The 24833-nt window shown below is 43.1% G+C and overlaps 1 protein-coding gene and 1 pseudogene across 10 annotated transcripts in view; one reads left to right on the forward strand and one right to left on the reverse strand.

Annotated features, from left to right (window-relative positions):
* LOC129051710 (nuclease EXOG, mitochondrial-like) overlaps positions 1–17035 on the reverse strand; it is a 63429-nt pseudogene extending 46394 nt beyond the window's left edge.
* Positions 17036–17674: 639 nt separating this feature from the next.
* The window catches only part of GREB1L (GREB1 like retinoic acid receptor coactivator), a 287707-nt gene continuing 280548 nt past the window's right edge, over positions 17675–24833 (forward strand). For 6 of the 10 annotated variants that reach the window (XM_054538185.2, XM_054538181.2, XM_054538189.2 and 3 more), the window contains exon 1: positions 17675–17781. The gene's annotated coding sequence lies outside the window, so the exon portion shown is untranslated. The remainder of the gene's footprint in view (positions 17782–24833) is intronic. The other 4 variants (XM_054538186.2, XM_063716854.1, XM_063716853.1 and 1 more) reach the window with 3 other exon arrangements.

The raw sequence follows: 24833 nt of genomic DNA on the forward strand, positions 1-24833 counted from the left end.
GCTTACTGCAACCTCTGCCTCCCAGGTTCAAGCAGTTCTCCTGCCTCAGCCTCCTGAGTAGCTGGGATTACAGGTGTGCACCACCACGCTCAGCTAATTTTTTCACCATGTTGGCCAGGCTGGTCTTCAACTCCTGACTTCAGGTGATCCGCCCACTTCGGCCTCCCAAAGTGCTGGGATTACAGGCATGAGCCACCGTGCCGGGCCTGGCAATTTCTTTAAAAGAAAACAGTGAAGTTTGCCACCTCGATTGACTCTTTCTTTCAAAAAGATTTCTCTGTAGCATGCAATGCTGTTTGATCCGCTTTTATCCATAGTAGAACTTCCAGAATTGAAGTCAGTCCTCTCAAACTTTGATACTGCTTTATGAATTAGCTTTATGCAATAATCCTTTGTTGTGTTTTTTTTTTTTTTTTTTTGAGATGGAGTCTCGCTGTGTCTCCAAGGCTGGAGTGTGGTGGTGTGATCATGGTTCCCTGCAACCTCCGCCTCTTGGGTTCAAGTGATTTTCCTGCCGCAGCCTCCTGAGTAGCTCAACTACAGGCATGTGCAACCACGCCCAGCTAAGTTTTGTATTTTTAGAAGAAACTGGGTTTCACCATGTTGGCCAGGCTCGTCTCGAACTCCTGGTCTCAAGTGATCTGCCTGCCTCAGCCTCCCAAAGTCCTGGGATTATAGGTGTGAGCCACTGCGCCTAACCCTTTGTTGTCTGAAAATTTCAACGATGTTCACAGCCTCTTCACCAGGAGTAGAGTCCCTCTCAAGAAACCACTTTCTTTGCTAGCTCATCAAGCAAAAAAATTCCTCACCTGTTCTTTTCTTTTCTTTTCTTTTTTTTTTTTTTTGAGTTGGAGTCTCGCTCTGTCACCAGGCTGGAGTGCAGTGGCATGATCGTGGCTCACTGCAACCTCTGCCTCCCAGGTTCAAGCTATTCTCCTGCCTCAGCCTCCCGAGTAGCTGGGATTACAGGCGCTCACCACAATGCCCAGCTACGTTTTGTATTTTTAGTAGAGACGGGGTTTCACCATGTTGGCCCGGCTGGTCTCGATCTCTTGACCTCGTGATCTGCCTGCCTAGGCATTGCAGAGTGCTGGGATTAAAGGCGTGAGCCACTGTGCTTGGCCACCTGTACAAGTTTTATCAGGAGATTGTAGCAATCTAGTCACATCTTTGAGCTCTGCTTCCACTTCTAGTTCTCCTGTTATTTCTACCACATCTGTAATTACTTTCTCAACTGAAGTCTTGAACCCTTTGAAGTTGTCCATGAGAGCTGGAATTAACTTCTTCCAAACTTCTGTTAATGTTGATATTTTTACTTCCTCCCATGATCACAAATGTTCTTAATGGCATCTAAGTGGTGATTCCTTTTCAGAAGGTTTTCAATTTACTTTGTCTAGATTCACCAGAGTAATCACTACCAATGGCAGCTATAGCTTTAAAAAATGTGTTTCTTTTCTTTCTTCTTTTTTTTTTTTTTTTTTTGAAATGGAGTTACTCTCTTGTCGCCCAGGCTGGAGTGCAATGGTGTGGTCTCAGCTCACTGCAACCTCTGCCTCCCGGGTTCAAGCGATTCTCCTGCCTCAGCCTCCTGAGTAGCTGGGATTACAGGCATGCAGCACCACACCTGGCTAATTTTTTTTTCTTTTCTTTTCTTTTTTTTTTTTTTTCGAGACAGAATTTCACTCTTGTTGCCCAGGCTGGAGTGCAATGGGGTGATTTAGGCTCACTGCAACCTCTGCCCCCTGGGTTCAAGTGATTCTCCTGCCTCAGCCCCCCAAGTAGCTGGGATTACAAGTGTCCACCACCATGCCCAGCTAATTTTTGTATTTTTAGTAGAGACTGGGTTTCACCATGTTGGCCAGGCTGGTCTCAAACTCCTGACCTCAGGTGATCTGCCCACCTTGACCTCCCAAAGTGCTGGGATTATAGGCGTGAACCACGGCACCCGGCCTAATTTTGTATTTTTAGTAGAGTTTCACCATGTTGGCCAGGGTTGTCTCGATCTCCTGACCTCAGGGGCCACTCGCCTACGCCTCCCAAAGTGCTGGGATTACAGGTGTGAGCCACCATGCCCGGTCAAAAAGTGTGTTCCTTAAATAATAAGACTCAAGGCTGGGTGCAGTGGCTCATGCCTGTAATCCCAGCACTTCAGGAGGCCAAGGCGGGCAGATCACCTGAGGTCAGGAGTTCAAGCCCAGCCTGGCCAACATGGCAAAACCCGTCTCTACTAAAAACATAAAAATTAGCTGGGTGTGGTGGCAAGCACCTGTCATCCCAGTTACTTAGGAGGCTGAGGCAGGAGAATCCCTTGAACCTGGGAGGTGGAGGTTGCAGTGAGCTGAGATTGGACCATTGCACTCCAGCCTGGGCAACAAGAGTGAAACTCCATCTCAAAAATGAAATAAGGGCTGGGCGTGGTGGCTCACGCCTGTAATCCCAGCACTTTGGGAGGCCGACATGGGCAGAGCACCTGAGGTCGGGAGTTTGAGACCAGCCTGACCAACATGGGGAAAGCCTTTCTCTACGAAAAATACAAAATTAGCAGGGCATGGTGGCACATGCCTGTAATCCCAGCTACTTGGAAGGCTGAGGCAGGAGAATCGCTTGAACTTGGAAGGCGGAGGTTGCGGTGAACCGAGATCATGCCGTTGCACTCTAGCCTGGGCAAAAAGAGCGAAACTCTGTCTCAAAAAAAAGGAAAGAAAAAATAAGACTCTAAAGTCAAAATTACTCTTTGAGCCATAGGCTACAGAATGGATGTTGTGTTAGCAGGCATGAAAACAACTATTTTTTTTTTTGGGGGGGACAGAGTTTTGCTCTTATTGTCCAGGCTGGAGCGCAATGGTGAAATCTCAGCTGTGCCTCCCGGGTTCAAGCAATTCTCCTTCCTCAGTCTCCCAAGTAGCTGGGATTACAGGCATCCGCCACCACGCCCAGCAAATTTTTTTGTATTTTTAGTAGAGACGGGGTTTCTCCATGTTGGTCAGGCTGGTCTCAAACTCCCAACTTCAGGTGATCAACCTGCCTCGGTCTCCTAAAGTGCTGGGATTACAGGAAAACAACTTTTAATCTACTCATACATCTCCATCAGAGCTCTTGGATGATCAGATGCATTGTCAACGAGCAGTAATATATATATATATTTTTTGTTTGTTTGTTTGTTTCTTTTTTCTTTTTTTTTGAGTTGGAGTTTTGCTCTTGTTGCCCAGGCTGGAATACAGTGGTGCAATCTCAGCTCACTGCAACCTCCGCCTCCCGGGTTCAAGCAATTCTCCTGCCTTAGCCTCCTGAGTAACTGGGATTACAGGCATGTGCCTCCATGCCCAGCTAATTTTGTATTTTTAGTAGAGATGGGGTTTCACCATATTGGTTAGGCTGGTCTGGAACTCCTGACCTAAGGTGATCCACCTGCCTCAGCCTTGCAAATTGCTGGGATTACAGGCACGAGCCACTGCGCCTGGCCCCAGCAGTAATATTTTGAAAGGAATTTTTTTTTTCTGAGCGGTAGGTCTCAACAGTGGGCTTTAAAGTATTCAGTAAACCATGCTGTGAACAGATGTGCTGTCATGCAGGCTTTGTTGTTCCATTTATAGAGCACAGGCAGAGTAGATTTAGCTTTTTTTTTTTTTTTGAGACAGAGTTGTACTGTGTCACCCAGGCTTGAGTGAAGTGGTGCCATCTTGGCTCACTGTAACCTCTGCCTTCCGGGTTCAAGTGATTCTTCTGCCTTAGCCTACCGAGTATCTGGGACTACAGGTGTATGCCATCACACCCGGCTAATTTTTGTATTTTTAGTAAAGACGGGGTTTTGCCATGTAGGCGAGGCTGGATTTAGCATCATTTTTAAGAGCCCTAGAGTTTTTGGAATGGTAAATGAGCAATGGCTTCAACTTAAAGTCATCAGCTGCATTAGTCCATAAGAAGAGAGTCAGCCTGTCCTTTGAAGCCAGACATTAATTTTTCTCTAGCTACAAAATTCCTAGATGGCATCTTCTTCCAATGTAAGGCTGTTTTGTCTACATTGAAAAATCTGTGGTCTGGTGTGGTGGTTCATGCCTGTAATCCCAGCATTTTGGGAGGCTGAGGCAGGAGGCTCGCTTAAGCCCAGGAGTTCAAGACCAGCCTGGACAACAAAACGAGATTCTGTCTCTACAAAAAATAAAAATTAAACAAAAAAGAATGTCTGTTGTTCAGTGTATCCACCTTAACCCATGATCTTAGCTAGATCTTCTGGATAACTTGCTGCAGCTCCTACATCAGCACTCGCTGCTTCACCTTGCACTTTTTTTGTTACGGAGGTGGCTTCTTTCCTTAAACTTCATGAACCAACCTCTGCTAGCTTCAGACTTTTCTTCCATTGCTTCCAGCACTCTCAGCCTTCATTGAATTGAAGAGTTAGAGTTAGGGTCTTGCTCTGGATTAGGCTTTGGCTTATGAGAATGTTGTGGTTGGTTTGATCTATCCAGGCCACTTAGACATTCTCCATTTCAGCAATAAGGCTGTTTCACTGTCTTATCATTCATGTGTTCACTGGAGTAGCACTTTTAATTTCCTCCAAGAACTTTTTCCGGCCAGGTACGATGGCTCATGCCTGTAACCCCAGCATTTTGGGAGGCTGAGGCAGGCGGATCACTTAAGGTCAGGAGCTCGAGATCAACCTAGCTAATGTAGTGAAACCCTGTCTCTACTTAAAATAGAGGCATGGTGGTGGGCACCTGTAATCCCAGCTACTCAGGAGGTCGAGGCAGGAGAATTGCTTGAACCCAGGAGGCGGAGGTTGCAGTGAGCCGAGATTGAGCCACACTACACTCCAGCCTGGGCAATAGAGTGAGACTCCTGTCTCAAAAAAAAAAAAGAACTTTATCTTTGTATTCACAACTTCGCTGTTTGGTGCAAGAAGCCTAGCTTTTGGCCTCCCTCAGCTTTTGATATGCCTTCCTCAGTAAGTTTAATCATTTCTAGCTTTTGATTGAAAGTGAGAGACGGCTGGGCGTGGTGGCTCACGCTTGTAATCCGAGCACTTTGGGAGGCCGAGGTGGGCGGATCATGAAGTCAGGAGTTTGAGACCAGCCTGGCCAACACAGTGAAACCCTGTCTCTACTAAAAATACAAAAATTAGCTGGGCGTGGTGGTGGGTGCCTGTAATTCCAGCTATTTGGGAGGCTGAGGCAGGAGAATCACTTGAACCCAGGAGATGGAGGTTTTAGAGAGCTGAGATTGTGCCACTGCACTCCAGCCTGGGCGACAGCGCTAGACTGTGTCTCAAAAAAAAAAAAAAAAAAGAAAGTGAGAGACATGTGACTCTTCCTTTCACTTGAACACTTAGAGGCCATTGTAGGGTTATTAATTGACCTAATTTCAATCTTATTATGTCTCACAGAATAAGGAAGCCTGAGGTAAGGGAGAGAGAAGTGGGAATGGCTGCTTGGTGGAGCAGTCAGAACACACACAACATTTATATATTAAGTTCGCTGTCGTATGTAGATGGGCATGGTTCATGACACCCCAAACAATTACAATAGTAACATCAAAGATCAGTGATCACAGATCACCTAACAGATATAATAATGGAAAAGTTTGGGTGGGGCGTGGTGGCTTATGCCTGTAATCCCAGCACTTTGGGAGGCCGAGGTGGGTGGATCACGAGGCCAGGAGTTCAAGACCAGCCTGGCCAACATGGCGAAACCTGAAACCCCGTCTCTACTAAAAATACAAAAATTAGCTGGGTGTGGTGGTGTGCGCCTGTAACACCAGCTACTCAGGAGGCTGAGGCAGGAGAATCGCTTGAACCCAGGAGGCAGAGGTTGCAGTGAGCCGAGATCGCGCCACTGCACTCCAGCCTGGGTGACAAGAGCACTCCGTCTCAAAAAAAAAAAAGGAAAAGTTTGAAATATCATAAGAATTACAAAAATGTGACACAGAGACATGAAGTAAGCACTGCTGGAAAAATGGCACGCATAGACTTGCTTGATTCAGGGTTACCACAAACCTTCAGTTTGTAAAATGCAGTATCTGAAGTACAGTGAAGTGAAGCACAATAAAACAGAGGTGTCCCTATCTCTGCTACTCACCTGTTAGTCACTTAGCAGTGTCTTGGTTACCGGATCAAAAAAGCACAGTAGATATAGGGTTTGGTACTATCCATTGTTTTAGGCATCCACTGGGGGTCTCGGAATGTATCCCCTGGGATAATGGGAAAGTACTATATTACAGAACATCTGAGGTGAGTCATAGAAATTATGTAACCATGGCATTTTTATCACTGATAACTCAGTAGTGAGGCCAAGGGAGACTGTCAGAGGTAAAATGGAAAGAGGGGAGACAGTGATTACTGGATGACAGGGAAAAGATGTAAAGGTTTACTGTGCATTGTTTTTGGGTTTTTTTTTGAGACAGAGTCTTGCTCTGTCGCCCAGGCTGGAGTGCAGTGCTGCGATCTAGGCTCACTGCAAACTCTGTCTCCCGGGTTCAAGCAATTCTTCTGCCTCAGCCTCCCAAATAGCTGAGATTACAAGCATGCACCACCATGCCTGGCTAATTTTTATATTTTTAGTAGAGATGAGGTTTCACCATGTTAGCCAGGCTGGTCTCCAACTCCTGACTTCAAGTGATCTGCCTGCCTCGGCTTCCCAAAGTGCTGTGATTACAGACATGAGCCACTGCGCCCGGCCAACACTGTCTTTTTAATGCCCAAAACTAAAAGGAGACATGTCCGTGGGGAAAGGATATATCAAATTTGAAAAGAGTTCACTAATGACCAAAAATTCCAAATCATAGCTGGGACTCCCTCAATTTCTTTAACCTTTGCCCAGTCCCTCCACCCCACACTATTCTTCAGCAATTAACTGAATTACTTAAGTTATTAAAATAAGAAAATATCAGCATGAAACGTGTAAGAATGGAAAATAAGTAAATAAATTAAAAATGTGAAAGAAACAAGCAAAAAGTTAAAAAGAAAAACCATTATGCCTGTAATCCCAGCACTTTAGGAGGCCGAGGCAGGCAGATCACCTGAGGTCAGAAGTTCGAGACTGGCCTGGCCAACATGGTGAAACCCCATCTCTACTAAAAACACAAAAAATTAGCCGGGTATGGTGGCAGGTGCCTATAATCGCAGCAACTTGGGAGGCTGAGGCAGGACAATCGCTTGAACCTGGGATGGAGAGGTTGCAGTGAGCCGAGATCGTGCCATTATACTCCAGCCTGGGCAACAAGAGCAAAACTCCATCTCAAAAAAAAAAAAAAAAAAAAAAACTAAGAAAAACAATCCAAGGAAACATGAAAAATTCCAACAACTCGTTCTGTGTAGTCTCAAAAAAATCAGATATTATTATCTCTCTACTAAAAAGTATCTATGAAGAGATGTAAGCATTTAAAGAGGACATTATGAAATAACCTAGGCTAGGTGTGATGGCGCATGCCTGCAATCCTAACTCTTGGGGAGGTTGAGTGGACACATTGCTTGAGGTCAGGAGTTTGAGACCAGCCTGCCCAACATGGCAAAATCCCATCTCTACTAAAAATACAAAAATTAGCTGGGCGTGGTGGTGTGCACCTGTAATCCCAGCTACTTAGGAGGCTGAGGTGGGAGGATCTCTTGAGCCTGGGAGGCAAAGGTTGCAGTGAGCTGAGATTGCACCACTGCACTCCAGCCTGGGTGACAGTGAGACCCCCCCATCTCAATAAAATAAAATAAAATAACCTAGAGAGTTTTAAAAGCAAGCTGGCAAGCCTTGCTTTTAAAGCAAGGCTGATCCATGTGTCAGAGGTCCTTCCTTTTTAAGGTGGAATAATATCCCATTGTATGTATTTATCACATTTTGTTTATTGATTCATTTATTGATTCATCTGTAATGGATACTTGGGTTGCTTCTACCTTTTGACTATTGTTAATAATGCTGCTATGAACATGGGTGTACAAATCTCTCTTGAGTCTCTGCTTTCAGTTCTTTTAAGTGTATATCCAGAATTACTGGATCATGTGGCAATTCTGTTTTTAATTTTTTGAAGAACTGCCATACTGTTTTCCACAGCAGCCGTACCATTTTACATTCCTGCCAGCAGTGTACAAGGATTCCAGTTTTTCCGCATTCTTGGCAATACTTGTTATTTTATTTTTTCTTTCTTTCTAATAGTAGCCATCCTGCTGGGTATAAGGTGGTATCTCATTGTGGCTTTGATTTGCATTTCCCTAGTGATTAGTGTTGTTGAGCATCTTTCATGTGCTTGTTGGCCACTTGTATATCTTCTTTAGGAAAATGTTACTCAAATTCTTTGCCTGTTTTTTGATCTGGTTGGTATTTTGGTTTTTTGTTTGTTTGTTTTTTGAGATGGAGTCTCACTTTGTCACCCAAACTGGAGTGTAGCGGGGCGATCTCGGTTCACTGCAACCTCTGCGTCCTGAGTTCAAGTGATTCTCCTGCCTCAGCCTCCCGACTAGCTGGGATTACAGGCACACGTGCTACCACACCCAGCTAATTTTTGTATTTTTAGTAGAGACAGGGTTTCACCACATTGGCCAGCCTGGTCTTGAACTCCTGACCTCAAGTGATCTGCCTGTCTTGGCCTCCCAAAGTGCTGGGATTACAGGTGTGAGCCACTGTGCCCAGCCTGGTCTTTTGTTGTTGTTACTGAGTTTAGGAGTTCCTTACATAGTCTGAGTATTAACCGCTTATCATATACAAGATTCGCAAATGTTTTCTGTCATTCTGTAATTTTTCTTTTCCCTCTTTGTGTCCTTTGATGCACAGTTTTTTATTTTGATGTAGTCTGTTTTATCTATTATTACTTTTGCTGCCTGCGCTTTCGGTGTCATATTCAGAAATCATTCCCAAATCCAATGTCATAAACCCCTGGTTTTTAGTAAGTGTGTTTTGACTGTTCATAACTTCTAACTAATCTGTAATTGCAGATTATATTTATTTTTATATAGAAAAAATTAACTCATCAAGCAGATTTATTCTTTTAATAATTAATTTGTAGCTTTCTTATTTTAGGGTCAAGAACTATGGCTTAGGCTCTAGATTTCCATTCTTTAGAATTTGTTAAGATTTTCCTTGTGGTTTAGAACATTTCAATGTTTGTAAATATTCTTGGACTTTAGAAAAGAATGCATGTAGGCTGAGTGCAGTGGCTCATGCCTGTAATCCCAGCACCTTGGGAGGCCGAGGCGGGCGGATCACCTGAGGTCAGGAGTTCGAGACCAGCCTGGCCAACATGGTGAAACCCTGTCTCTAGTAAAAATACAAAAAATTAGCTAGGTGTGGTGGTGGGTGCCTGTAATCCCAGCTACTCGGGAGGCTGAGGCAGGAGAATCGCTTGAACCTGTGAGGCAGAGGTTGCAGTGAGCCGAGATCATGCCATTGCACTCCAGCCTGGGCAATAAGAGTAAAACTCCATCCAAAAAAAAAGAAAGAAAGAAAAGAATGCATGTACTATCTTTTTAGAGTTCAACGTTATCTATATGTATTATATGTGTTTTTTTGTTTGTTTGTTTGTTTGAGACAGAGTCTCACTCTGACACCAGGCTGGAGTGCAGTGGCGCAATATCTGCTCACTGCAACCTCCGCCTCCCGGGTTCAAGCGATTCTCCTGCCTCAGCCTCCTGACATATGTGTTTTGTTTATTTTCCAAATCCTCTCTGTTTATTTTTGGTCTATGTGATCTGTCAAATTCTTAAAGAAATGGGTTAAAAATTTTAAAATAAATTCTCCTTTTATCCCCATTAGTTATTTATTTGAATATTTTGGTGCTATGAGCTTGCACTTTAGAATTAGCATATCAGGGTTTGAGTTCCATGTCCATCTATCACTGTGAACTACGAACATCATTTAATCTCTCTGATGTCTAGTCTTCATTTGCAAAATGAAAGAAGGCATTAACCACAGTCATTCCATGGAGTTGTAAAGATTATTTGAGAAGATGTATTTAAAGCACTCTCACTACAGGTGTGTTCAAAAGATACTCACTATTCTTTTGTCTTGTCCTACTTAATGCTTTTTTTTATTCATTCATTCATTCATTTTTTTTTTTTTTTTGAGATGGAGTCTTGCTCTGTCGCCCAGGCTGGAGTGCAGTGGCACAGCTCACTGCAGCCTCTGCCTCCTGGGTTCAAGTGATTCTCCTGCCTCAGCCTCCTGAGTAGCTGGGATTACAGGTGTGCACCACGACATCCGGCTAATTTTTGTATTTTTAGTAGAGACAGGTTTCACCATGTTGGTCAGGCTGGTCTCGAACTCCTGACCTCATGATCCGCCCACCTCAGCCTCCCAAAGTGCTGGAATTACAGGCGTGAGCCACTGCAGCTGGCCCATTCATTGATTCTTGAGATGGGGCAGGTGGCAGCAGGGGTGGGGTGGTGTTCTTGCTATGTTGCCCAGGCTGGTCTCAATCTCCTGGCCTCAAGAGATCCTTCCACCTGAGCCTTCTGAGTAGCTGAGATTACAGGCATGCACCACCATGCCTGGCAGTGTTGTTTTTTTTTTCCTTTGAGATGGAATCTTGCTCTGTCGCCAGGTGGGAGTGCAGTGGTGTAATCTTGGCTCACTGCAACCTCTGCCTCCTGGCTTCAAGCGATTCTCCTGCCTCAGCCTCCCGAGTAGCTGGGACTACATGTGCACACCACCATGCCCAGCTAATTTTTGTATTTTTAGTAAAGACAGCGTTTCACCATGTTGGCCAGTATGGTCTGGATCTCTTGACCTTGTGATCTGCCCGCCTTGGCCTCCCAAAGTGCTTGGATTTACAGGCGTGAGCCACCAGGCCTGGCCCGTGCTTTCTTTTAAATCATCAATTTCACTTTGATTTTATATTGCTACTTTTGCTTCTTTTTGTCTTCACTTGTTTTACCTTTGTTGGCCATCCATTTAATTTCAATCTATGTTGTTTTAATTCAGATATTATTCATAAAGAGAATATAGCTGTATCTTCTTGTTTTTTCAGAGAGATTTTTATCTTTCAATAGGGAAATTTAGCCCACTGAATTTGTTGTTATTGATGCTAAGAATGTATTCATACACCTTAAATTGTGTTTTCTCTTTTTTATACTTTGTTTTTCCCTTTTCTTCCTGACTTTTGTGGTGTTGGTGAAGTGGTATTCGTTTTAGTTTCTTTGTTTTTCTTTCTTCTCAAATTATTTGAAAGTTCTACAAGAAGTTGTGGTATCTTTAAAACAAAACAAAAAAACTGATATGTTTATAAATAACCGATATGCTTATAAAGAAAAAAAGGATGTATCTTTTCTCTTTTTAAGACAGGATCTCTGTCACCAGACTGGAGTGCAGTGGTGCCATGATGGAAACTGTAGCCTTAACTTCCTGGGCTTAAGTGATTCTCCCACCTCAGCCTCCCAAGTAGCTGAGAGGACAGGATCATGCCACCACACCCGACTAATTTGTTTATTTTTTATAGAAACAGGGTCTCACTATGTTGCCCAGGCTGGTCTCAAACTCCTGGGCTCAAGTGATCCTCCTGCTTTGGCCTCCCAAAATGCTGGGATTACAGGCATGAACCACTGTGCCTGGTGGTATATATTTTCTTATTCCCCATTCTCTTCTCCAAACATAATGAGACTTTTAATGGTTAAAATTCACTCCCCAAGGGCCCATACCACCCACATTTATTGAAATAAACTGGGATTTTAATTATAGATTATTTTTAATATTTCAATTTTTGTTTTTTCTATGCTATATAGCATTTGTATTAGATTTTATAAAAACATTATCAATAATTATTTCGATCCCACAGGGCTTTTACTTTCCAGTACTTTTTGTTTACTCTATTTACCTCTTCATTGAGTTTTATTTAATTGCAAGTAGCATCAAATGTTCTTTATATATATACATATATGTTCTTTATATATCTACATAATAGATATTTATATATCTCCATAATAGATATTTATCAGATAGATGATTTGCAAATGTTTTCTCCCGTATTACGGGTTGTCTTTTCACTTTCTTGATTCTGTCCTTTGATGTACAAAGGTTTTTAATTTTTATGAATCCATTTATCTAGCTTTTTCCTTTGTTGCTCATACTTTTGGTGTCATATTAAGAAACCTAATCTAGTGTCAAATAACTCTATAAAGGTAGTTTTACAGTTTCAGCTCTTACATTTAGATCTGTGATCCATTTTAAGTTAATTTTTGTATCTGCTGTAAAGTAGATGTCAAATTCATTCTTTCTCATGTGGATATCCAGCTGTCCCGGCACCATTTATTGAAAAGACTATTCTTTCCCAATGTATTGCATTATTTTGATATCCTTGTTGAAAATCAATTGACCATAGATGCATGGGTTTACTTCTGAACTTTTAATTCTATTCCATTGATCTGTATGTACTTATGTGAGCACCACATTGTCTCGATTACTATGGCTTTGTCATGAGGTTTGAAATTGGGAAGTGTAGTCCTCTGACTAGGTTCTTTTTTCTTAAGTTTATTTTGGCTATTTTTGATCCTTTGCATTCCCATATGAATTATAGGATCAGCTTATCAATTTCTACAAGACAGGCAAATGGAATTTGATAGAGATTATGTTGCATCTGTAGATCAACCTGGAGAGTATTGCCATCTTAACAATGTTAGGTCTTTAAATCCAGTAACACAGGATGTCTTTCCATTTACTTAGGTTTTCTTTCATTTCTTTTAATGATGTTTTGTAGTTACAGTATATAACATGTGCTCCATTTTATTTTTCAAGCTTCCAACATATCAATAATAGCTCCCCTGAATTTATTTTTTCTCTTTTATTTTTTCTTTCACAATTTCAATTTCTTCATCTTTTTGCTCTGTACTCTGGAAATACTGAGATGGTCTTATAATTTACTAATTCAGTTTTCAGCAGTATCCATTTTTTCTATTAACTGCTTCCTTAGTTTTTTCAACTTAAATAGTCATCTACTGTTTAATTTCCAACAGCATTCTGGTTTTCAGATTGCTTCATTTTCACAACCTGTTTGTTACTCTTTAAATTTCACTAAGAACATGAACAAGATTTTTAAAAAAGTTTTGTCTTATTTCCTGCATTAACTCCATTTTAGTGGGTAATATTTGCTCTCGTTTGGTCCTCTTCCTTCAAATGGTAGATTCTCTCCTTATGATTGGTGATATTTTTTATCTGCTCATATTTATAAGTGAAGATCTAGATCATTCAGCATTGGTAACTGGCATCCGATCTGGAATTAGAGAGACCTTTGTTCGGTTCCCCACAGTGTATCTTCCCCTCTGACAAAGATGGTGGTAGGTTGGTTTTCCTTTCCAGTGAATTGGCTTTGAGTGGGAAAGTAGTAGCACCCTTTCTAGTAGAAGGCAAATTTTTTTTTTTTTTTTTTTTTGAGATGGAGTCTCGCTCTGTCACCCAGGCTGGAGTGCAGTGGCACGATCTCGGCTCACTGCAAGCTCTGCCTCCCGGGTTCACGCCATTCTCCTGCCTCAGCCTCCCGAGTAGCTGGGACTACAGGCGCCCACCACCACACCTGGCTAATTTTTTATATTTTTAGTAGAGACGGGGTTTCACCATGTTAGCCAGGATGGTCTCAATCTCCTGACGTTGTGATCTGCCTGCCTCGGCCTCCCAAAGTGCTAGGATTACAGGCGTGAGCTACTGCGCCCGGCCAGAAGGTGAGTTCTTATAATGCATGAGTATGCTGAGCCACTAAGCCTCATATCTTAAATTGAGAGAAAGGGAAACACAGTGAGGAAGCAAAGAAATAAAGTATTTGCAGCTTTGCCCAGGAAAGAACTTTGGGTATGATTACTGGCCCATGGAACTCATAGGAAGAGGATAGTCTACTAAGTGTCTAAGGAAATTGTAAGGTCAAATCAGCTAGAAACCTGACCTTTAAAATGCCTTACATATAGGCCAGGAGTCGTGGCTTATGCCTATAATCCCAGCACTTAGGGAGGCAGAGACTGGAGGATGGCTTGAGCCCAGAAGTTTGAGGCCTGCCTGGGCAACATAGCGAGACCCCATTGTCCACAAAAAGGAAAAACAAACAAACAAAACCAAAAAACAAAACAAAATCCTTAAGTATGAATGAACCCTCAGGACTCCAAACTTATATCAGCAGGAAATGCGCTGTGAAAACTGTGAAGTCTCTGAAGGGCTTACTTCCTAGTGTGCACTTCAGATATGGTCATGGAGAATAATGAACAAGGAAGAATATTCCAGAGTGTGGAGCCAAGGGCCACAGAAATAAATGCAAAATGGTGTTCATCCTTGAGAGCAGAACCAGGACGTAATCATAGAACTTCCTCCACTGCCAAGGTGCAGGATCGTCACAGTAACTACCCAGAAGGATTCTGCCATTTATGTATGAACTCTGTTATGAGTCTCATATTTTTCACTAAATTTAGGGTTTTAAGGCAGCGTATCTATGTAGAAACACTTGGGAATCACTGTTATGGGAGATAGTGGAGGGATGCACAGGCAATGATTACAGTCAACATTTAATAGTGTTCCGGGCTGGGCGCAGTGGCTAACACCTGTAATCCCAGCACTTTGGGAGCCTGAAGCAAGCAGATCACCAGAGGTCAGGAGTTTGAAACCAGCCTGCCGACATGGCGAAACCCCATCTCTACTAAAAATACAAAAAATTAGCCAGGTGTGGTGGCGGGTACCTGTAATCCCAGCTACTCAAGAGGCTGAGGCAGGAGAATCGCTTGAACCTGGGAGGCAGAGGTTGCAGTGAACCGAGTTCGTGCCACTGTACTCCAGCCTGGGCGACAAGAGCAAAACTCTGTCTCAAAAAAAAAAAAAAAAAAAAAAAAAAAAGTGTTTCAGGCACTAATGCATCTTTTTTTTTTTTTTTTTTTTTTTTTTTTTTTGAGACGTAGTCTCACTCTGTCACCAGGCTGGAGTCAGGATTCAAAACTATGGGACCATTTTTCAGAATGTTCTCTGTGAACCCTATCATCTTTTATAATTATGGAGGTCTACTGGGCATGATGAGGGACATAGAAATCCCAAAGGGAAGACAAGGCATATACACAAATTCAGGACAAAGGAGTGTGAAATCTTTTTTTTTTTTTTTTTTTTGAGTTGGAATTTTGTTCTTGTTGCCCAGGCTGGGGGTGCAATGGTGCAATCTTGGCTCACTCCAACCTCTGCCTCCAGGATTCAAGCGATTCTCCTGCCTCAGCCTCCCAAGTAGCTGAGAATACAGGTGTGTGCCACCAACACCTAGCTAATTTTGCATTTTTAGTAGAGATGAGGTTTCACCATGTTGGTCAGGCTGGTCTCAAACTCCTGACCTCAAGTGTTCCACCTGCCTCGGCCTCCAAAGGGTTGGGATTACAGGCGTGAGCCACTGCACCCAGCTGGGAGTTTGTTATCTAATGAAGATAGCATTGAACTCTTTTCAATCTACCAGGATATATAGATTACTCTCACTTTTACCCTTGTTAGGGACTTGCCTTGTTTACTGATAAATCACCACTACTACTGATATATTGTGCCGTCTAACTCACAGTAGGTGCGCAATATCTGTTGAATGGATGAAGAATGAATACCAGAATCCTGTAATATTAGACTATGGTCCTTGAGTGACTGCCAGATTTGCTTTCACATTTCTAGGGTCTAGTGTACTTGGTACTCAACAAATAGTCCTTGAACTAAACAGAGAGAAAACTGCACTGGTGGTTTTACTTTAAAGCTGCTCATTGTTCAGTTTCCTTATCTTTAAATTGGAAGGTGTTCTGCTTCTGCCCAACCCCCACACACTCTGCAGACCTTGTGATGGGTTTTTCCAAAAGATTCTCACCTGCTTTAACTTATATGAGCTTAGTTTATATTCACCAGGTGAACTTAAAATTTCAGGTTTCTACAGCACTGTCTTTTCCACGTGTATGGCCAGTTCTCATGATGAGTTTACTAAGTGACTTTGGATTCTTTTTAGCTATTGCTAATCATCTGCACCTTTCTGTTGTAGTTATTTTAAAGCCCGCACGCGCGCACACACACACACACACACACACACACACTTGAGTCAGGGTCTCTCTCTCTGTCACCAGGCTAAAAGCGCTGGGAATACAGACATGAGCCACCGCGTGGGGCCAAAAACATACGGATTTTATTTACTAAACCTGTATTGTGTGCATGACCCAGAATTATGAGAGTACAGCAATGACTGAGTAAAGCCATGTTTCCCACCCTCGTGGCACATAACAATGTTTCTATGTGTTTTTAAAGGCCGAACAACAGGGATTCAATTGTAAAATAAAAATATTTCGGTACAAAACATTATTGAAAAAAAAGACAACTATGTCTTCCGAATGGAGGAGGGAAAGGACAATCAAACCTCGAACAAATCGTTTATCTTGCTAGTCACAGCTTAGCTATGCCTTGTTATTTTCCGGTGATTCCAAACTTCCAGTCCATTCCCTCTGCATGAATCAAAAGTGACAGGAAAGAAAAAAACGTATTTCGGATATGGCAAAAAAGAAAAATGCAAGACAAGCAAACAAAAGTACTGGGACATCGTATGAGAACTACTTTAATTAACAATGTCTTTAAATGGTACCTAACACTCGACAATGATTCCAACCCACCCGGGCCTGGGCGCCGCGGCTGCCTCCCCACTCCCACGCACACGGGGAGCTCTCTGGGGCTGTACTGCACCAAAGGCACTCAAAATACATCAGCCTTTCCTTACCTAGATTCTTCCACCACATCCAGCATGGAGCTACTGCTTCCAGAGATGTAGTCGCCTATCTGTGGCAACAATTAGTTTTAAAAATGGAGCTGCATCTCTAATAACAAAAGCCTCCAGCTGTGAAAAGTGGAGCGAAATCTCTCTACCGGGCCGCAGCATCTCTCAAGAACCTTTTCCCCGCAGCTCCCGTCAAGACCCAGGGCCAGCTGGACGCGGCTGCCCTGGGGTGGAGCCGTCCCCGTGGTCCCGGGAGGCTCCCGACGAGCCAGGGCCCGGGGCCGGAGGGCGTGCTCCTCCGGGAGGTGCAAAAGTCGGCTTGGGCCCGGAGCTCCCGGGTTTGTTTGGTTTTGTCCGCGCCCTGCCCCCACCCTACCCCCTTCATGCAAAAGGCCAAGGGTTTCCGAGCCGCCACTGCCCAGGCCGAGTTCACGCTTGGGGCTCTTCAGCCGCCGTCCAGTGAACAGAGAAAGCAATCGCGCGGAGGCGAGAGCACGCTGAATGAACGCGGGCTCCGGGGAAATAATTTTTCCTCCTGGCTTCGCGCGTCAGCACACTGGGGTGCAGCCCTCCTTCACAGAAGACGCCCCACTGCACGACCCCCTGTACACCCCTGCCTCCGCACCCCCCAGGGGCTGCGCGTTCCTCTGTGCGGCGGGGTTTGGGAATGGAGGCGTGAGGACCGCGCATCGAGGGCTCCACAGGCTGGGCGGGGGGCGTCGTTGGAGGGGGTGGGGGAGAAATGCGCGCCCACCACCCTCACGGAGGGTGAGGGACCCCCAAAAGCCACTCGCGGACGCGGAGGCAGCGGGAAGGCGAGAGGCGGGGCGGGGGGAGGGGGCGCGGGGGTCCCCGCTGCGGAGGCCAGGGCCGGCGGGAGGGGCAGCACCTGAGGAATCCGCCTCCGGCTGCGGCGACCGCCGCCTCGCTCCGCCCCGGGGAACTGAGCGCGCGGACCGCGCGCCTGCCAGAGAGACGCCAGCCGCCGGCGGCGCTAGCACCTCGGAGTCGGGCGGCCGGAGCAGCGGAGCGCAGCGCGGCGCAGAGAACTGCACTGGGGGTGGGGAGACCAGCCCGGCCGAGCCGAGGGCCACCCCCTGGTCCTCTGCCCTAGCGCCCCGCCAGGGCCAGGTGAGCGGCCGCGGGGACTCCGGGGCGCGGGCGGGGGGTGTGAGGTCGCGAACCGGGCGCGGGAGCTCGCCTGTGACCGGCAGGAGCTGCCCTTTGGCGGGCTGGACGCCCTGGCCGCGCGGGGAAGCGCCGCGGCGGACTTTTCTGGAGGGATGGGAAGCGCAGCGGGGGTGTGAGCGGAGAGCGTGCGGGCGGCGAGGGAGCGCCAGTGCCAGCCTGGGAGTCGCGCCTGCCCTCCCTGCCGCCTCGCGTCGCCCACCGAAGGGACCTGGCCGTGCTGTCCGCGCCCGGAGGCCGAAGGCCTGTCACCGGGCTCTACTCGCTGCCTTTGTGGCGGGAGCGAGGCGGCCCGGGGTTGGGACGAGGGAGCTGTGGCGCGCCGAGTAGCGCGGGGTCCCCGGGCGGAGGCGGCGACGGGGCACCTGGTCTGTCTCCTCGAGCCCAGGGGCAGTGAGGGGGTGCCGGGCAGGCGGGCGGGCGACAGGTAGGGCGCCGCGGAGGTGGCGGGGACAGGATGGATGGAGCTCAGCCTGGGAAAGTTGAGAGCGTCCAGAGGTGGCTGGGCGCTCGCTCGGCGTCTGTGGGTTTTTTTCCTCCACACCAAATGTCACTTCGTCACAAGCGGGCGCGCGTGTCTTCCGGCCAGCATGTCCATTTTTCTGTGCATGGCTGAGGACCACTCTTATTCCGAATGAGACACAAAGAGTTGTGTTGACAGCTCACCCTGACACAAGCAGACAGCGAGTGAGGTGCGCCCTGGCCGGGGAGGGTGAGGGAGACTCGTTAAAGGAAATCCATTCCCGCCGTCCCTCTTCCCAGCTCCATTAAGAGGAAACTCCATGTGGAGATTCAGTGCGTGGGGTTTCTCAGTTACATGAGTCCAAGGAACGTCCCCGAACGCGACTCGTCTGCCCGGAACTGCCGCTGCCTCTAACCGAGGCTGCGGGTCCTGGAGAAGCTCCTCAGTCTTGTCCCTTTCTCCGATGAACGTGACGGTTCCAAGGTCCTTATCCTCCCCACCCGCTCCTCTGGCCCCGGCTGAGACGATAGAAACCACATTTTAATTTCTGCTTTTCACACCGTAAGGTGTTTTTTTCCCCCTCCCCCCGCCTCGAGGCGGGAATCTCTGCTTAAATCACATTTTTAAACCTAGCCATTTAAATACAGGGAAGAGCTTTCCCACAAAAGGTTTTTGAACTCAATCCCCCTTAATAAAACCTCTCATTCATCTATATATGTTCTTAGACTTTAAATCCTGAAATTCTGCTTTGAGTGTTGTGACTGTGTTGTTTCTTCTCTTTGCTGAAATTTTCTAGGAGGTCTTATGAATGATACTGAAAAATTATTTAAAAGAGAAAAAATTAAATTGTTGAGATATTTAGTAATACAATTACATGCATATAGGTATGTATTTCAAGAGGAAAATGTTTAATGAATGAATATTGAAAAGTAATATAAGTAGGGTAAACATTTCAAACAACAGTGAAGAGTATACAGTGTAAATTAAGCCCTCTCTCCTCCCCTCCATACAAGCCTTCATCCTTCTCAGAGGCAGCCATTCTTGTACATTTTTTGTATATCTTTCCGTAAGTCTATTAAAATGGAATTACATTATAGATATAGATGATGAAAGGGATTGAATATAAGACTGAACTATATATTCGTGGTGATGACTATTAACTTGATACCCACTCATGATGACATGAGATTATTTAGCCAAATGTGGACAATTATTATCTTGAAGATCAATTAGAGGGCTAAAAATCTTAGAACAGTATGCAGTGGAAAGCAAAACTATTAAGCGAATATCTCTTCCCGCACACGCACCAGTTTCCCTACACTGATTTTTGCAATCTTTATTGAATTTTTCCTCCATTTTGGAATTCTTTATGAAATAGAGAATGAGAACTGTAGAGTTTACTTTGTCTACTGCAGTGTGTATCTGAAAACACTGAAAGGGCGTATGTATACTCCCATTGATATAATATAAAGATGTTAGTGGTAAAAGATAAATACGAAGGCCAAGTTTCAGATGTTTGGTTGCATCTCTTAGTTCTAGGCCTGGATTTGCCACAAACCCGCCACACGACGTAACTTTTTTTGGGAAGCTTTGTTTCCCACTCGGTTAGATAAAGGAATTGAACTATGTGATCTTTAAGGGTCCTTCCAACTCCAGAGTTCTACGATTAAAGTAGTTGTCCTAAAACTGGCTAAAGATAACCCTTGGACTGTGGATGTTAGACAGTGGGGCGACAAAAAAACATTCCTGAATGGTGGATTCATGAAGAGGAGGGTTAGAGATGTTTAAACTATATCCCTGCTTTTATGAGTTTGATGTCATTGGAGAACAGCTACTCTCCTTACCCACAGAAAGTGTGTTTATATTGCTGATAGAGGCCAAACACCGGGCTGAGGGCCTCTGCATGTCACCTTGTGTGGCTCAGGAGAGTGAATTCTTCTCGCAGCCCACAGTGTCATTTTTAGGAAAATTACTCTTACCAAACTCTTCTTTTTGGTAAAGTGGAAATAAACTTTGAAAGAGACTTGATATAATTTAGTTAATACTTCTCTGAAGTGTTTAGATTATGAACATCCCTTATAGCTAAGATATTTTGGTTACTTGATAAATATTCACTTAGGGAGTACGTTCTTATTAGGAAACTTCTAATTTGTAAAGTACCTGCAGCCTTTGGGCTAATGATGGGGACAGGAGTTGAGGAGTGATTGTAAAGTTGTGAAAGTAAAAATAATTAGTTGATTTTAGTCACTATGTATGGTCTAAATTAAGGAATTTCAAAGGTACACTGTAAGCGGTGATCGCAAAAAGTGTTGATGTTAAGATAGAGATCTCACACTGAAAGCTAAAGCTTTCTAAAAGCACCGCTGATGAAACATATGTAATTATTTTGAATAAGTCTAATATAAATAAATTGTTAATTCGCTTTAGGAATTGTTTGGGATCCTAAGAATAAAAACTAGAAGAATATATTTGTAAGGGTACTTAGAGTAATATTGGTTGATTAACGAAGCTGACAGAAACAAAAGAAAATTCAATACCAGTAGTGAAATTCTTCAAAATGGTAATAGTGTTTATTTTTTCCAGCTCCCTTCCCAATCTTGCCATACGAATGAATATTTTTACAAATGTTTTATATTGCAGATAATTTTCACCCTGATTTTTATAAACATTTTTTCTGTAGCTTACTTCCCGTTATTTACAATAATTTTATAAAAGGTTATGCAGTGGATGTTCGTTATTAACTTAAACCTTCCTATTTTTGATTTTCCAGCATAAAAAATATAATGCCTATTCTTTTTTTTTTTTTTTTTTTTTTTTTTTTGAGATGAAGTCTTGCTCTGCCACACAGGCTGGAGTGCAGTGGTGCGATCTCCATTCACTGCAAGCTCCGCCTCCCGGGTTCACACCATTCTCCTGCCTCAGCCTCCCGTGCAGCTGTGACTACAGGCGCCCGCCACCACGCTTGGCTAATTTTTTGTATTTTTAGTAGAGTTGGGGTTTCACTGTGTTGCAGGATGGTCTCGATCTCCTGACCTCGTGATCTGCCCGCCTCAGCCTCCCAAAGTGCTGGGATTACAGGCGTGAGCCACCATGCCTGGCCTATAATGCCTATTTTTATACATGTAACTTTATTTCTTTTCTTTTCTTCTTTTTCCCTTAAATTCCTTAGGATCGTTTTTTTCTTGAGGGATAGTATAATGTAGTTGTAAATGGGTGGGTTCTAAAATTAGAGGTTCTGGGTTTAAACCTAGCTCCATTACTCGTTGGCAATATTGGACAAGTAATTTATTTTCTCAGAACTTTAGCTTACTAAGATGTAAGATGGGTTATAGTAATAGTTCTTTAAAGTTAAGATAAAAAGCAATAACACATGAAACACAAATATTAACTCTTATTTTTATTAGGAAATTTCTAGATTTACAGTAATTTCCACATTACTTTCTAAAAGGACTATATAAATTTATACTGTCATTAACATATGTGTGTGCTTATGTTTTCTTAAAACATATTATTGTTACTAATTTGATCAGTGTAACATTTTATACCTTTCTTTTGCTTTGTTTTTCTTTGGTCTTACACAAAGTGAGGGATAGATAGTTTTTTCCGCCATATTGCTATAGCTTTCCAAATTGAGTGATGGAAATTTCATTACCTCAGTCATTTTGAGCTGTACCATAAGCTCGACATATAGGAGTGGTCAGTTACACCACTAATGAATGGTGAACCAAATTTTCCAATAGACTTTTTTCAAACTAATTGTAGTTTTCTTGTATTTTCAGTCTATGGTAATATTTATTAGCTATTACTATTATTATTATTTAACTCTTAGAAAAGTAGCTGTTAACTAAGATATAAACAATATTTAAGTGAAAATGCAATCTTCCTTGAAGAGCTGATTTGTGGTTAGTATTGTGATCACAGTTTGCTGGAATTTTACTAGGAATGCTTCTCAAAACTCGAGGAAAAATCAGAGAGAAAATTTATGATCTCCAATCATGTTATCTTTTGGCTACAAATGGATAATGAAGTTATGCCCACTGACTTGAGTTCTTATATAGTCAAGGTAATTTAGACTACAAAAAGCATGCCCTTGTGAATTCTGGAATTCCAGCATCCCTGATATTTTTGGCAAATACACACCCAACATGGATAACAGCAGCTCTTTGTGCTGTTGAGCCCCAGAAGGGCTCCCTATTGTGTACACTTTCTTCCCTCCCATTCTTGACTGGTGATAGCAAGTCCTTCAAGTCCAGTTGTGGAGTCCCACAGTGACTCTTCTCTTCTACCCAACTCTGTATTTGCCCCTACCACCCCACCCTTCAGTGCAGTTGTTTTTGACCTGCCTGTGATGTAGAGAATTCACTATCTTTTCAAGGTTGTGGTTTCAGATTTTATTTTTATTTTTCCCTATGCTTTATGAGTATCTTCAGCAGTCCCTACAGTAGGACTGTCGCCATGTTAGCATAGATTAACACATAATCACTTGATAAATGTTTGTTGCTGTGAGATATATCTTGTATTGTCTTCTCTGTTCCTCGTCATAGTTCTATTTTTATGGTGCCAGTCTGCAGGAGCAAGCACCAGTTGTGTCCTGTATTCCCGTGTTTGCCTATATTAGCAAGGTTAGGAGTTAGGAGGAGACCTGCTTGTTACGGCTCTTCCAACTTTTTGTGTGCCTAGGAGACTTTCTTAACTCCTGTGCTTTACTTTTCTTCTGTAAAATGGGATTAACAATTACTGCTCTAATTACCAACCTTCTGGATAGGTTTATTTTGAAGATAAAATGAAATAAATGTAGACATATTTTAGAAAAATGATCTACAAATTCATATTATGTTGTCAAAATTACATATTGTCACTACCCTTCTAGGAGTGTCCATATCTTTGAGAAAACTTCATCTTGATGTAGAGTTGCACTTAGAGCTTGAGGTTACATGCAGATTCTTGGGGTCCACTCTGACCTGTTGAATCAGAAATTCTGGGGATAAGGCCTACCAATCTGCATTTTAACAACCCTTCTGATACTGAAGCACTGTTCTAGGGAGTCAGAAACTTCAGCACCCACTAAAAAAGTATTCTCCTAATAGTTAAATATTAGTTATAAAATAATCCAGAAATATCATAAATCATTCTTGCATGCTAACCATGGAATGAAAATTAGCTATTATTATTAGCTGCTATTTGTCTTTTAATCTCTCAAAATTTAATTCAGGTAGGAATTGTAAACTCAGATGCATGGAGGCGCCAAGCAGTAAACCTGAGTTGTGAAGCAAGACACTTGTAAAGTAATAGAGGTGATGAGTTCTGGTGGACAAGAAAGTCTGAAGGTGGCAGAGTTTCTAAGTCTCCCCTGATTGTTGCCTTTTGGGGTTGTGGGCCACTGTTGCTAGGCCATTTGATTTTTCAGGTGAAGCCAGAAATTCACATTTTTATATGAATTTAAATGTTGGCAATACATTTTAAAGAAAACACATGGACCTAATAATCTGGAAGCCAGATAACTTCCAACCTCTGTGTTAAATAATATGGGTGAACATATTTGCATTTGAATGAGTGTGAGGACAGAAGAAACAATCCCATTCAACATTATTAATCAAATAAATGTATATTAAAATCACACAGACACTTTTTAACTTTCAGATTACAAAGATTCAATAGATTGATAAAATCTAATGTTGGCAATTGGATAAAGAAATGGTTGTTCTTATACTAAGACTGATGACAAATGATTACAACTTTTCTGGGGAGTAATTTGGCATCATGTTTCAAGACTTTAAATGTCTATACCTGCCCTGTCCAATATGGTAGCCTCTAGCCACATGTGGCTATTTAAATGTAAATTAATTAACATTATATACAACCAAAGATTCAGTCTCTCAGTTATACTGGTTACATTTCAAGCACTTAATAGGTGCTCATGGCTGGTGGCTGCCATGTTGGACTGTGTAGATATAGAACATTTCCATCACTGGGGAAAGTTCTGTTGGACAGTGCTGGTCTAAACTCTTTGATTTGGAAATTTCCTTTTGGAATTTGTTAGAAGAAAACAATTAGACAAATGCACAAAGGCATATAGCAAAAATATCACTTGAAACATTATTTATAAAAGTAAAAAAATTAGAAACCACCTAAACACCATGTTATTAAAAATCAAGTTGTAGTAAATATCTATGAAAATAGTGTTACATATGTTGTGAAACTATTTCTATTGTAGAATCTTTTTTTATATTTCAGTAGATAACTTAGTTACAAGGGGTTTGGGAATCACCTTTTCTCTTGTCACAAACGCAAGTGAGTATGACAGAACTTTCCCTTTTTAGCCTACAGCTCTTATAGTAGGATGGGTTGACTTTCACTAAAACATGAGCAGAGGCACTTGAGAACTCTCTAAATAACATCCGTATCAGCTGGATTCTGGTTAGATATTCAAAATCTCAGGCCCCATCCCGAGCCTACTGAATCAGAATCTCTGGCAGGACCCAGAAATCTTTATTAACAAACTCTGCTTACTAGTGGTATCTGCCTTCTATCA

Source organism: Pongo abelii, chromosome 17 (assembly GCF_028885655.2).
Source record: "Pongo abelii isolate AG06213 chromosome 17, NHGRI_mPonAbe1-v2.0_pri, whole genome shotgun sequence".
Classification (NCBI taxonomy): Eukaryota; Metazoa; Chordata; class Mammalia; order Primates; family Hominidae; genus Pongo; species Pongo abelii.